Source organism: Chelonia mydas, chromosome 1, assembly GCF_015237465.2.
Source record: "Chelonia mydas isolate rCheMyd1 chromosome 1, rCheMyd1.pri.v2, whole genome shotgun sequence".
NCBI lineage: Eukaryota > Metazoa > Chordata > Testudines > Cheloniidae > Chelonia > Chelonia mydas.
The window spans coordinates 320,590,153-320,606,205 of record NC_057849.1 but is presented as its reverse complement, the minus strand read 5'-3'; positions in this window follow the sequence as shown (position 1 = coordinate 320,606,205).

Genomic DNA, 16,053 nt, shown 5'->3' with positions numbered 1-16,053 from the left:
AAAGATTTATGCAAAATCGATGTATTTTCCTTTTTGCTCAGAGGGAAGGCAGGGCTGGCAGTGCGAAAAAGAGAGAAACAGATCTTCCTTTGAAGACAAAGAGGTGGATGGATACAGGCAAGACCACTTCTGTCTCCATCAGGAGTTGCTGCTGCTGTGCCTGCTGTTAAGAATCCGATCTTATTTCAACAGCTTTGCCTTCTGTGGCAATCAGGGTCCAGACAACCCAGGGGAGAAGGGGGGGTCTGCACCCCCAAAGAATAAGCTATCAAATCAACTGGTTGCATACCATGGTATTGTGTATAAAATATGTTGAGTAAGATCTTTTATGAAAGCTTGAAATGTTCTGAACTTGATGGTCATTATGAAATGTGTATATAGACAGTGCTTATGAGTTTTTGTATTTGTGTACGTGTAGAGCTGCACTCATGATTTGTGCTGCAACAGTCTGCTCCATCTCACAGCAGGGAAATGAACCAGTCAGGCAGAGAAGGGCGGCCTCCCCAACTAGATGAGATTAGCTCCAGGTATTTAGTGTTCCACAACCCAGGAAAAGACAAATGATGAACCATTGAGGTTAATGGGAAAACATTAAGACAGCTTGGCTAGAATTTCTCCATCCTAAATGAACCACCATGCCAGGAGAGAGAAAAAGAAAGTGGGGGAGGGACCCTTTTAAATAGAAGGCTTGAAACCATGGGCAGTGGATGAAGCTTCCCCTGGGAGTGGTTAGCTCCCTGTCCTGCCTCTTCCACCTGTGGCCCTGCCCACATTCCACCCCCACTCCACCCTAGACCCTCTGCCACTCACCTTCTCACCCCCCCGCCTGCTGCGAGACCCCCCCCTTACCTGCCATGTCCCTCCTCTCCCCCCTGCCCCTATGGGGGGGGGGATGCAGCAAGCAGCGGGGACCTCTGGAGTATGTGTAGAGTGAAGGAGAGGAGGAAGAATCACCAGGCGGCAGCAGCTGGCAGTCGGGGGCCTTCGGGAAGGGGTGCCGCAGGGCAAGGAAGAGGTGAGGCCATGACGGCCCAGTGTCTGGTGGTGGGTCCACAGTGGCTGCGCCAGGGGAGACTTGTGAATAGGCCTCTGCAGGGTCCTGGAGGGGATGTGCTGTGACACTGGCAAACCAGGTGCCAGCTCAGGTTAGAGCCCCAGGCCGATTCACTTGTGTGTTAGTATAGTACACTGTGAGTCAGGACCAGGTTTTAATGGGGTCGCCAGGGCTGGCGGTAGACTTGCTGGGGCCCAGGGCCGAAACCTGAACCCTGGGTGGTGGGGCTCAGGCTTCGGCTTCAGCCCTGGGCAGCGGGGCTCAGGTTACGGGCCCCCCTGCCTGGGACTGAAGCAGCTTTGGCCCCCCCGCCCAGGGCGGCGGGGTTCAGGCTTCGGTCCCCCCCCCTCCTGGGGTCATGTAGTAATTTTTGTTCTCAGAAGGGGGTCGCGGTGCAATGAAGTTTGAGAACCTCTGGTATAGATCAAAGTGTTAAATGTATACGTGTGCGTATTCAGATGTTTCAACTTAATGAAAACTTGCTAAATGCTACTTGTATTGTTTTCACTTATTTGTTCCTGTTATAATGTAACTACCAACATTTACGTGGTACCCTGTGACTAAATAACCCATCAAAGAACTCTTGTGAAACACTAATGAAGGACTTAAAGGGTTTAACAGAAAAGGCTAATTCCAAAGCAAATGACAGGTTTCAGAGTAGCAGCCGTGTTAGTCTGCATCCGCAGAAAGAACAGGAGTACTTGTGACACCTTAGAGTTAACAGACTTGTTAGTCTCTAAGGTGCCACAAGTACTCCTGTTCTTTTTCCAAAGCAAATGGCCATTGTGGTGATGACCTGAGGTCAGAAACTCAAAGTGGATCCCTTGCTCATAGTCAAAAGAAAAGCCCAGGTAGGTAGAGACACTGTCAGCTTGCTTTCTGTGTGAAGATATTATAAATATGGATTCAAAAAAAGATCCTTCATCTCTGGACTCTAACAGGGCAGAATAACTGAATGAGAAGACAGAGATCCCCAGAGTTATTCCTGGTAGCCCTGAGACACTTTTGGGGAAACTGGCAGATTACTACATCTCTGCTACCATTTGGAATTATAGACTGTAACTCACCTGTACATATAGTTTACCTGTTTTAACTAAGGTTGCAGAGCATCTGGTTTTTGACCAGAATGGCTGGTCGAAAAGGGACCCTGGTGGCTCTGATCAGCACCACTGACCGGGCCACTAAAAGTCCGGTCGGCAGTGCAGCAGGGCTAAGGCAGGCTCCCTGCCTGCCCTGGCTCCACGTGGCTCCCGGAAGTGGCCCGCATGTCCAGCTCCTAGGCACAGGGGACTCTGTGTGCTGTCCTCGCCCCGAGTGCTGACTCCACAGCTCCCATTGGCAGGTGCGGGCAGCGCACAGAGCCCCCTGGCCCCTCCGCCCAGGAGCCAGACATGCCAGCTGCTTCCAGGAGCTGCCTGAGGTAAGCGCTGCCTTGAGCCGCACTCCCAAACCCCTTCCTGCAACCTAATCCCCTGCCTCAGGTCAGAACCTCTTCCCACACCCTAACTCCCTCCCAGAGCCCACACCCCATCCTGCACCCCAACCCCCTGCCCCAGCCCTGAGCTCTCTCCCACACACAAACCCCTCATCCCTGGCCCCACCCCAGAGCCCATACCCCCAGCTGGAGCCCTCAACCCCCCCACAACACATCCCAACCCCCTGCCCCAGCCCAGAGTCCCCTCCCACATTCTGAACCCCTCGGACCCACACCCCAGGCAGGAGCCCTCTCCTGCTCACCAAACCCCTCATCCCTGGACCCACCCCAGGGCCCGTACCCCAACCCCTGTCACAGCCCAGAGTCCCCTCCCGCACCCTGAACCCCTCATTTCTGGTCCAACCCCAGAGCCCACACCCCCAGCCAGAGCCCTCACCCCCTCCCACATCCCAACCCTGCCCAGCCCCTTGAAAGTGAGTGAGGGTGGGGGAGAGCGAGTGACAGAGGGATGGGGGATGGAGTGAGCAAGGTGTGGGGCCTCGGAGAAGGGGCAGGGCAGAGAATGGGGTAAGGGTGTTCGGTTTTGTGCGATTAGAAAGTTGGCAACCCTAGTTTAACCTCTCAATAACTCTCATTCATTTTTCTTAGCTAATAAACTATTTTCTTAGCTAATAAATTACTAAAGAATTGGCTGCCAATGTTGTCTCTGGTGTAAGATCCAGAGTACCAATTGATGTGGGGTAAGTGACTGATCTCTTGGGACTGGAAGGAACCTGATGTGGTGTGATTTTAGGTTTAAGTGACCTTTTATCACAAAGGTCAGTTGTCTGGGTGGCAAGATAGACTGAAAAGTCTAAGGGAACTCCATGGTAGGACAGGTAACAGTGATCCATCCAGGAGTTCACATTTGTTACTGGGTTGGTGAAATCTAATTATAGAACATACAGCCAGTTTGGGGTTTCTGCCCTATTTCTGACAGTCTTCCCTCCTGAGTTAGGCACTCTCAGTTGTGAGCCATTCCAGACAGTGTGACACCTCCTACCGTGCAATAGAGCTATGAATGGAGCATGGAGGGTCCCCTCTGTGGATCTTGGGGATTGGGGGATGATCTGGGCCTTAGTTTCTGCAGGCAATATTCTGCTCTTAGGTACACCAGTGCAGCTCAATTATTTTCAGTGGAGTTACACAGGTGTAACAAGGCAACATTGTCTCTGTCATTGGAACATAGTAAACAATTCTGTTCATGATGCACAAGGCAAAATAAAATCCAATTTGCTCTACCATAGCTGTTTGGTTCTGAGGTCCTAACAGGAATACACACAACTGTGTTTGAATAACAACAGTTACACAGTCAATTTTCAGAGCAGAGCTGCAGTTGAAAGGGATACTGTCAGTTTTAGGCCCCAAATTTGGATTTGCCATAAAGTGATTATAATCTGATTGGGAAGTACAACATTCTAAATCTTTTTTTTTCTATGTACCATTCCATCAAGAAAGTAAGAATTTGGCCCATACGGGTTCTTATTCTCTTTACTCATATTAGTAGACCTATTGCAAGCAAGAATTACTACAAATCAAGCAGGCTTTCATCCTGTTTTTGAAAGGACCATAAAATCTGTATATTTTATTTTCCCTCTGCTGGCCCTGCAGAAAGTTTAAAAAAAAAAAATCAAAGACACTAGATACTATTCCTGAGCTGTAATGAAACCAGGCAGTCAATGATGCTACAAAACACACACAATGTTCTGACATAGGTTGGTCTGTAAAGTTAGGTTATTGTATGTTTAATATGGCTGTTATCTCATTTTCTTTCTAAAGAACACAAAATTAGATGTGCAAAGATTAGATTTTTATCAGTAAATGCTTATTTTGCTGTTCACACAAAACAAAAATATTTCCATCAATAATTAAAATTTACAGACAGGAAAAAAAAAAGAAAAATGCTGCTTGGGAACTCAGAGTTTGATTTCAGGAAATTTAGTTTGTATATTTTGACATGTGATATTGACAACACGTATCTAATGGTTATAAAGCTTTAACTTTTTGAATCTCAACATTTACTGTCATTAAATAACTATTGTCTGACCCCCCCGACCCGTAACTGCCCGCAGCAGTCAACATTCAAATCCATAAAAATGGGGGGAAATGCTTAAACATCTATATTATCCATGAAAATTTTAAAAAATTAAAATTAAAATCTGCCAAACATATAAAACTAATTTTTGCTAATGCAAAATGTAGAAAAGATATAATCCTCCGTTTCTTGCCCCCTCAAACCTTTAATATAATGACAGCATGTCTTTTGCAGTATTTTCACAGCTGAAACGTAAAACAAGTAAATGCATTTTGTCTGCATTCCAGATTACATTAGCAAAATGAAGGCTTCTTTGCATGAGAATTTTGATTGAGCTGGCTTCATTTAAATACCAAATTGGGTTCTTCATCTTCCTGCAGTAAGCTGTGGTACTGTTGCTTAGGTAGAACTCCTGTGGTGAAATGTGGATTTCATTTTAATGCCCAATCCTGACTGACAGAAGGAATATAGATGGACAAATTATGGGAAAGGGTTTAAGTAATTTTGGGAAATCAACTGTTAAAGTGCTGATTTAAAAAATACTTTCCAGAGCCAATGCAACCTATAGACATTGTATCCACTTACAGTATTCTCTTTACTACTACATCTTTCACATGAAGAAATAAAGAAAGGCATGTTTTATGCGTAGAAGCTAAAATTAATTGCGGTATAATGCTGAATATTTTATGTATACTCTTCCTAGACCTATATGTAGCCTAAAGCTACTTCAACTATGTCTTTCAGTGACGCCTTAGGAAAATTCTTCTCTCTACCTTTTCAGCAATTATAATAATGAATTTCTTCATGTATTTCACTGCAAATCACATTATGCTGATTTATACCTATTTTTAAAAGTCTATTCATATATAATTATGGCTCAAGTCAACAAGGAACGTAAGTGTGTCATTCATACTGTAAATTATTCCTACTGCTGTTATATTATTTTTGACAAATGGAAGTCTTTAAAATCATTATGGGCTAGAAAGATCTTGCAAATAGATCTGCCTGCATGTACCCTGCCCCCACATAAAGTTCCACCAACTCAGCCTGGCTCCCTGTGGGTGCAGTGATGCTCCTGGAAGGATCCATTTGCAAGATCTATACTTTAAAATATTAAGAATGAAGGGGGTTTAATAGCTATTTTATCTATTCTTAAATTATTTCATAATGCATGTATTGTGCAAGGCTGGGCTTGTCACAGTTATTACTAGTGACACCATTGCAAATTAACTCACATGACAGCCAGCACAAAGCTGAGGGTTCTTCATTGTGTTTTAATTTTTTCCCCACAGAAAGTTCCTTGCTCTGCTCCCATTTTTGCAAGAAGGGGAACTTGCTTCTGGGAAGAGTTATGCTTTTACTTGGCTCCAGTGCAGTGCAATGTAATGTTTCAGAATTATGATACCCTTGTTCACCCAATTTATAGTTCCTCAGTTACTTTCATGACCTGAGCCACTCTGCTTCATACTGATTAAAAATGAATATTTAATGACCTGTAACATTGTCAGAGAAATTTTTTAAAAGGTCAAATGAGTGAATTACTTTGTTACAAGCAAAAATAAAATGTTTAATAATGACAACTGGAATTTTAAAGGAAAACAGATAGCACTGATGACATGGATGAGTTATTGTAGCTAGTTCTGATATTTTAGTATCTATGGATTTTAGTAATGCATGGATTATGCCTGTTATTTTGTCTCTAAAAGAGAATTAAAAAGGCATATCTAGAAAGGTCATGGTCATTTTGATATACATTAAGGCCTAGATCCTGCAAGCTTTTCCTTACAGAAAGACTCCTTCACCCACACACAATTTAATGCAAGCCACTGGGCTCCATGCAAGTACAGGGGTTCACATGTGCAAGCTCACTGCAAAATCCTGATGGTATCCTGCTCCCATTAGCATTATGGAGAGTTTTGTCATTGCTTTCAATAGAAGGCCTACACAGGGAGCGGCAGGTGCTCAGCTCCCCTCAAGAGTAAATATTTGGTAGCTCATTCAGCAAGTATGTATCAAGAATTCCCTCCAAGTATTTTACAATTTGGGGTGCATACTGACAGCCACACAGACTTAACAGGTGGAGCCCAGGATATGGCTTGCTAAGAACATGAATTGCAAAAAACTCAGGCTGTGCAAAACACAAGCATTTTATCCACTACTTCACAGTCAAACACTAAACTAAGATTGCTTCAGTTCAGATCACAGTATAATTTCTTTATCCACCCAGAATCACAGAATTTCTAATACATATTCTGTACTAGTTGTTGGTATTAAACATTAATTCCAAAACCGAGTCACAACCAAGTCACATTCAAAAGCTAGTTAAGGTAGCTAAGTGACAACAATGTACTTACTGATCACATTTCCAAAACCCAAGCATTTAAATCAAGGAAATGAATAATGGGAACAACATAGATCAGTCATGTACTGCTCATAGAATCATCCCAGCCAGGGCTTTGTCAAGCGGGGCCTTAAAAACCTCTAAGCATTCCAGTGCTTCACCACCCTCCTAGTGAAACAGTTTTTCCTAATATCCAACCTAGACCTCCCCCAATGCCCCTTGAGCCCATTGCTCCTTGTTCTGTCATCTGCCACCACTGAGAACAGCCTAGCTCCATCCCCTTTGAAACCCCCTTCAGGCAGTTGAAGGCTGCTATCAAATCCTCCCCCTCCCCCACCCTCTTCTCTTCTGCAGACTAAATAAGCCCAGTTCCCTCAGCCTCTCCTCATAACTCACGTGCCCCAGCCCCCTAATCATTTTCTTTGCCCTCCGCTGGACTCTCTCCAATTTGTCCACATCCTTTCTGTAATGGGGGCCCCAAAACTGGACGCAATACTCCAGATGTGACCTCACGAGTGCTGAATAGAGGGGAATAATCACTTCCCTTCATCTGCTTGCAATGCTCCTACTAATGCAGCCCAATATGCCGTTAGCCTTCCTGGCAACAAGGGCACACTGTTGACTCATATCCAGCTTCTCATCCACCATAATCCCCAGGTCCTTTTCTGCAGAACTGCCGCTTAGCCAGTCAGTCCCCAATCTGTAGCAGTGCATGGGATTCTTCCATCTTAAGTGCAGAACTCTGCACTTGTCCTTGTTGAGCCCCATCAGATTTCTTTTAGCCCAATCCTCCAATTTGTGTAGGTCCCTCTAGACCCTATTCCTACCGTTGAGCATATTTATCTCTCCCCCCAGCTTAGTGTCATCTGCGAACTTGCTGAGGGTGCAATCCATCCCGTCATCCACATCATTAGTGAAGATGTTGAACAAAATTGGCCTCAGGACCGACCCCTAGGGCACTCCGCTTGATACCGGCTGCCAACTAGACATCAAGCCGTTGATCACTACCCATTGAGCCTGATGATCTAGCCAGCTTTCTATCCACCTTATAGTCCAATCCATACTTTTGTAACTTGCTGGCAAGAATACTGTGGGAGACTGTATCAAAAGCTTCGCTAAAGTCAAGATATATCATGTCCACTACTTTCCCCATATCCACAGAGCCAGTTATCTCATCATAGAAGGCAATCAGGTTGGTCAGTAATGACTTGCCCTTGGTGAATCCATGTTGACTGTTCCTGATCACCTTCTTCTACTCCAAGTGCTTCAAAATGGATTCCTTGAGGACCTGCTCCATGATTTTCCTGGGGACTGAGGTGAGGCTGACCGGTTCGCAGTTCCCCGGATTCTCCTCCATATACATTCATATAAAGTGCAAGAAACATGCATGTTTCATCACAGCACAGCTACTTTAACTCTGAACAAGGGTGTAACTCGGTGCTACCACCCAAGCACTGGCTTGTGGCTAGGAGTGGCTCTGCAGAACTCTGCCTCAGTTTTCCATCTCACAGGGTTCCTCAGTCACTCACCACCTCAGTCCAAAGTAATTAGAATGCTCCTCTCTTGGGGTCCAAATTATTTAGTCTTTATACACAGTCCCTCCAGTCCCTACCCCCAGTTCAGCATCTCTCTCCTTGAATCAGAAGCCCCCAGCACGCCTTCTCAGGGGCGGGTTCATAGATCCCAAGGCCAGAAGGGACCAATGTGGCCATCTAATCCAGTGATTCTCAACCTGTGGCCTGTGGGCCGCTTGCAGCCCAATCAGCACACAGCTGCGGCCCATATGACATCCTCAGGGCCATAAAGGTAGTATTGGATGTGGCCCACATAAGAGATTGTGGGCTGCACATAGGCGCTGATTTTTGTTTTTGCAGTGGGTGCTTTTGAAGAGATGTGTGTGGTTGAGGGAGGCACTCTGCCAGTTTTGGGGGGAGGCTATTTTCAGCATATTTATTCACTTCTTTCATATTCTAGTTGTTGAATGTGTCTATCATTGGTATCTTTACTATTTTAATAATAATTCAATGGTTATGAACTACATAACTACATTATCATGAATTACAGTACATTAAAATAATTGCAATCACCTACAAGCTGTTTTCACTAATATCCCAGTTTAAAGACATTATGCCTTACTGTAGCTTTCTGGATGAAACTATCAGCAATCTTATTTACATTAGGTTCTCTGGTATTGTTCTGATGTACATTAAAGACAGCTACATTATTCACTTGCGTCTGTACCACTGATGACTAGAGATAATTTTTAAGTCTTCTGAAGATGGAGAATGAGTTCTGGATGATACAGGCACAGTGAGAAGGATACTTGTGAATTTGCAGTACTCTGGAAACATAGCGCTTCCAGAATACTGCAAATGACTCCAAGATCTCTTTCTTGATGAGTAACAGCTGATTTAGGCACCATCATTTCGTATGTATAGATGGGATTAAATTTTGCCATGTGCACTACTTTGCATTTAACATTGAATTTCATCTGCCATTTTGTTGCCAAGTCACCCAGTTTTGTGAGATTCCTTTGTAACTCTTTGCAGTCTGTTCTAGACTTAACGATCTTGAGTAATTTTGTATCATCTGCAAACTTTGCCACCTTAGTTTACCCCTTTTTGCAGATCATTTATGAATATGTTGAACAGCCCAGTACAAGCCCCACTATTTACTTCTCTCCATTCTGAAAATGGACCATTTATCCTTACCCTTTGTTTCTTATCTTTTAACTGGAGTGCCTGGGAATGTTTTCAGGATCATCTAAGGATTCTTAATTTAATGACAAGCCTTTTGTTATCTTAATCACCCTGCCTCTGTTCATAAACAAACTCCCTGCCCCGAGGGCAGAATTTGTTAGCAGCACAGAACTCATCACATTCCACACTCAAGCTCTGACTCCCAGGTGCTGAGCACCCACTATTTTTTTCCCCATAGGTGCTTGAGCCCTGGAGCACCCACAGAGCATATGCGACCCACAATGATAAATAGGTTGAGAACCACTGATCTAATCTAACACGTGTGTAACACAGGCCATGGAACTTCTCCAAAATAATTCCTAGACCGTATCTTTTAGAAAAACATCAGATCCAGATTTAAAACTTGACAAGGATGGAAAGTCCACCATGACCCTTAGTAAATTGCTCTAATTACAATTTGTCTTATTTCCAGTCTGAATTCGTCTAGCTTAGTGCGGCCCGCAGTGTATTATGTGGGCCGCATCCAAATCTACCTGTATGGCCCTGCGGATGTCACATGGCCCAAAGGCGTGTGCTGATTGGGCCGCAAGAGGCCCAAGGGCCGCAGGTTGAGAACCACTGGTTAACTTCCAGCCTTTGGAAGTTGTACCCTTTTCTAGTAGATTGAAGAGCCCATTATTAAATATTTTTTTCTATACAGGTACTGATAGATTGTAACCAAGTCACCCCTTAACTTTCTCTTTGTTAAACTAAATAGATTGAGCTTTTTGAGTCTGTCACTATAAGGCATGTTTTCTAATCCTTGAATGATTCTCATGTCTCTTCCTGAGCCCTCTTCAATTTATCAACATCCTTCTTAATTTGCAGGCACCAGAACTGGACATAGTATTCCAGCAGTGATTGCACCGGTGTCACACACAGCAAAAATATCCTCTCTACTCCAGGATCGCATTATTTCTTTTGGCCAAGTGTCACACTGGGAGCTCATTTTCAACTAATCATCCACCACAACCCCCAAATCTTTTTCAGAGTTTCTGCTTCCCAGGATAGACTCTTTCATCCTGTAAGGATGGCTACATTCTTTGTTCCTAGATATATACATTTACCCATATGAAAATGCATATTGTTTGACTGTGCCCAGTTTACCAAGCAATCCAGATCACTCTTCATTATTTACCACTCCCCCAATATTTTTTTCATCTGCAAAATTTATCAGTGATGATTTTATGTTTTCTTCCAGGTCATTGATAAAAATGTTAAATAGCGTGGGGCCAAGAATCGATCCATCAGATCTAGTAGAAATAAACCCACTGGATGATGATTCCCCATTTACAGGTATATTTTGAGACCTGTTAGCCAGTTTTTAATTGATTTAATGTATGCCATGTTAATTTTAGATCATTCTAATTTTGTAATCAAGATGTCATACCTTACAGAAGTCTATTACATCAATACTAATACCTTTACTAAACAAACTTTTAATTTCATTAAAAAAAAAAAAAGATACCAAGTTAGTTTGACAAGATCTATTTTCCATAAACCCATGTTGATTTGTATTAATTACATTACCTTAATTCGTTATTGATCAAGTCCCATATCAGTTGCTCCATTATCTTGCCCAGAATTGATATCAGGCTGATAGGCCTATAATTACCATGGTCATTCTGTTTACCTTTTAAAAAAATTGGCACAACATTAGCTTTCTTTTGGAACTTTGCTAATGTTTCAAGACTTTTTGAATGTCAACATTAATGGTCAAGCAAGCTCCTCAGGCAGCTCTTTTAAAACTCTGTAAGCCAAGAAATCTGCTGATTTTAAAAATCTGACCTCAGTAGCTACTGTATAACATCCTCCAGAGATACTAGTGAAATGGAAAGAGTTTTATCACCGTACGATGGACTATATCATCTATATTTTCCCTAAACGCAGAAAGAAATATTTATTAACACTTCTGCCTTTTCTGCATTATTGCTGATAATCCTATCATTTCAGTCTAGTAATGGACTGATACCATTGTCAGGATTCTTTTTGTTCCTATATATTCAAAAAATTCCTTCTTATTGTCCTTTACTCTGCTGCTCATAGATTTTTTCCTTGTGTACCAGGCTTCCCTTATCAATTTTCTACAATTCCTAGCTTCTGATTTATATTCATTACTATCAATTTCCCCTTTGTTTTTATATAATATTATCGCTGGCTTCACTTCTCCTCTAAACCAGTTGGTCTTTTTGACCAGTACAGCCTTCTTCCTCAAATGTGGCTTTTGGGGCATTTAGTAAGGTATTCTTAAATGAGTTTCAGTTATCATACACATTTTTCTGACTAAATTCTTCCTCCCAGCTAATCTGGCTCATAACAGTTTTCACCTTTGTGAAACTGGCCCTATTAAAGCACCAAGTATATATATGACTGGTCTAGACTTTATTAAGCTTCACCTTATAAATGTGGTCAAGTCATGATCACTTGTACCTAAACTACCATTAATTTTAGTTCTGTGATCAATTCCTCTTTGTCTGTTAAGACAAAGTCTAATAAGCATTCCCCAATGTTGGCTGCAACAGTCTTTGAGTTAGAAAATTGTCATCTATAACATTTAGAAATTCAAATTGAAGACCCCCATGACTCCTACACATTATAGATAAGTGCGTAAGAAGCTAGTGTGATCCTGGTCCCTAGTGCGATTCAGTGGCAGACCCCAACTAATACCCCATCTTGTGCTTTATCTGTTAGGACACTGATCCATAAGCATTCAAGATGATTTTCTTCTGTGTTATCAGTGACTCAGAAAGAGTAATATGATACTATGACCTCTTGCCTCTGCTAGTTACGGACTGCCAGGCCTCCTCTCTGACTTCCTCTTTTTCCGATTCCTTGGTGGCCAGCTCCATTCTTCCTTGAACCTGGGGTTCTGGTGTGTCCCAAACCTGGCTGTCTAGGAACTCCCCACTGTTTCTGATCTCAGTAGCATATCAACTTGAAGAATCTTTTCCTCCAGCAGAGTAACCCACTTGCCCTTCATCCTTTCTGTCCTCAGGTAGGAGCGATAACATGGCACATACATTGTAGGTCCCACCATCATTGTTCCATCACTAGCCATCTTGCTATCACACATAATGCTGAACCTGGAAGGGAAGCTTCTCATACTCACTCTCCAAACTCCCTCTGAAACTCTCCTGTTAGTTGCCTCTGTTTGTGACCCTCAAGTTTGCCTTGCAGGTGACTTTTTATACTAGGTCTCCCTTCGTGGCTCAGCTCAGCCCTAGTCCTCACCACCAGGAAGTGATTAACCATTCAGAGACATCAAACAGCTGGGCTGTCAAACTCCAAGGATAAGAACCTTGGAATTCAGATCAGCATCTCTCTCCTTTAAACAGGAGTCTGGCCTTCCAGGCCCCAAACCAAGTTCAGTGCCTCTCTCCCATTGAGATAGGAGTCTGACACAAAGCACTCTTGGCAAAGGGTCTCCTTTTCTTTGCAAACAGCTCATCTCAGAACCATGCCCTGTCAGAGGTCCAGAGACGCTCGGGCCACTTCCAGCTTTTGAGGCCCCTAGCCATAATAAAAATAAAAAATGACGACACAGGAAAACAAAACAAAAAAAGAGTGAGACATAATTTGAATATTTTTTTATTTAACAAATGCTTTTCTAGCCTTTTTCAGTGCAAATGCACTAATTATTGGGGAAAAATCTAGCTTTCATGCACTGTCACAGTTGATATTAAGCATGGTGAGCCCATTCAAACACTCTTGTCCCATAGCTGAATGGTGATAGTTCTTTACCTGCTTCAAAATGTTGAAGGTGTGGTCACCTGATGCCACTGATGCAGGCAAACTGACAAAAATACGCAACATGTAGCCAACCATATCTGAAATGTTCTGCTGTAAATAAGTAGCCTATCCACACTTGAAATATTTTGTTGTAAATAAGTAGCTTATTTACACTTGAAATCTTCTACTGTAAACATGTACACAAATGCTGAAAAGATTTAAAAACAAAGGAATACTAATTAAGAACACAAAATGAAACAGTCAGACAGGTTATTATCCTTATCAATGAATCAAGCACGCAAGGTATAATATAACAGGCTGAGCTGAAGACAAAGGGCTGATATATATATACAGTAAACACAGACATGGATACAGATAGAGGGATAATGTCCAAAAATTTCAAACGTGTGTCCTCACGAAACTCAATGTACGAGATTGTCCTCACAAATTTTCACCTTGAGGCTGAGCCTATAGACTACGAAAGTCTATGATGATGGCCAAGCTACCAAGCTAGTGCTCAGCCAACCAGTCACCTCTTTTAGTTACCATATGAAGATAATAATGAGGAATTCTCACACATAAATAATTCCTTAGTATCTTAGATGTAAAACTATAAAGACACTAAAATGTTAACAGTTCTCTACCTTTCAACACGCACTTGATCCAGCACCAGCCGATCTGAGAGGACACATTAATCACGGTCTAATCTTGTGCCATCAGAACTGATATATTTGTATTAATATTTATGACCATTTTTAACATGACAAAATCCATATCAGTTAACAAAAAAATTATGTCTTTTACCAAATCACATCTCTTATTTGCTTAAATTTGCAGCTCTAAACTGAGAGTGTGTCACATTTTGGTCCGATAAGAATGTTCATAAAAACAAGTTGCAAAACTTATCAAATGCCAAAAAATTTACAAGAGTCTAAATTTTGAGGCCCCCTTTGAGCTTGAGGCCCAGGCCAAATGGCCCTCCTGGCCCCTGCTCTGATTGGCCCTTCTCAGAGCTGACAAACTCAGTACATCAAATGCACTGCTTACAGGGTATTTATCCATAAAAGGTAACATGTAAGGGCTCTAATGAAAGGTTGCAACTTATCAACGTTCATAAGCATGGTACAATGCATGTACAGGTAATAATTAAGAAATAATGTAACTATATGGAAGTTTACGCCCTTGTGGTCTTAAGGTTAAAAGGAGTTACCAGGGAGTAAGATTTAATAATTTTATTAAGATAATGTTGAAATAAAAAGAAAATTGTACAGAGTTCAAGCATAGAAGTTTCTGGTTATCAGGGAATAAGGTACAGATTATCAAGGGGTGCGAAATTCAGTTTAGGAGCTGGTGGCGTAAGGAATACATAATCTGCAATCTACCTGATTGGGGGTAAAAGTTTAACCGGTCAAAGTACAGACATTCAGATATGGGGGTATGTTGTCCATATAATGGCTATGTTCAGGTGTGAAGTATAATGAGCGGATACGATGATGGGGATGGATCTACCCTCATTTGGTGGGATTTAATGTTCAGTGAGTTTATGGTTCCAGTTCATATGGTCCAATGGAAAAAAGCCTCTCAGTCCCTTTCCCATAGTGGATGCACGATGTCGTACTGGCTCACACCTCCTGGTACTGTCGGTGGCTGGTGATGTGTTCGATGTAGATGTCCCTGGACCACTGGATGGTGTCCGAGACCATGGGGCGCTGCATGAGCCGTGCGTAGTATCGACCAATCCCACAGGTCCGCAGCACACGCTCGTTGCAGGAGTCCCAAGTGCCCAGGGCTCCGACGATCAGGGCATCCATCTGCACCTCATAGCCCTTCGCTCTCAGGGTGTCGGCTGGGGGGCATATTTTTCCAGCTTACGAGCTCGGGCTTCGTGGAAGGCCGGGGTCCTGTTCTCAAAGGAGACCGTGACGTCGATGAGGATGATCTTTTTCTGGGCCTCGTCGGTGACTACCTACTACATGTTGACGGCTTATTCATGCAGGTGGGAACTGCCACCCTTCCTTGCTTAGCCACTGATGTAATGCAAGGTTCTCTTGTTTATTCTTGCCTCATCACAGAGCAGTCAATGGAAAACCATCAAAGACAACTGCAAACAATCAAAACCACTTGGAGGTAAAAAAGGACCAGAATAAGAGATGGGATTGTTAGACTGTTTCAGTATAACACAAAGTGGGGAGGGGCACTCTTGATTCATTCGCTGAGGAGACATGTTGTTGATCAGGGGGCTTTTTCATGAAAGATTGGATTGTGGTCGTAGGCACTGAGTCCGTGGGTGCTCCAGGGCGGGAGCTCCCCCGTCGGCAGCCCCACTGGGCAAGGCAGGAAGAGGCGGGGAGTAGGGGATTTGGTGGAGTGGGGGGGTCTAGCACTCCCCAGGTAGAGGGGAAGTCAATGCCTATGATTCTGGTTCCTGGGAAGCCAGCCAGCTCTGCAACAAATTGAACTTTGGAGGGAAGAGAGGACCTACTTCGTTATCTAAGAAAAGTACGGTAACCGTTAATAAATGTAGGCCCTAGTTCACATTTTATGATGTTTTGTGTATAATCATTTGTTTCCATCACTCTCTCATTTCCAGTGGAATCTCTATTCTTTCTTAAATAAACTTTGTTTCATTATAAACTCTGTGTGTTATACAGAAGCAGTACATTGCTCCTTTGGGAGCAGACA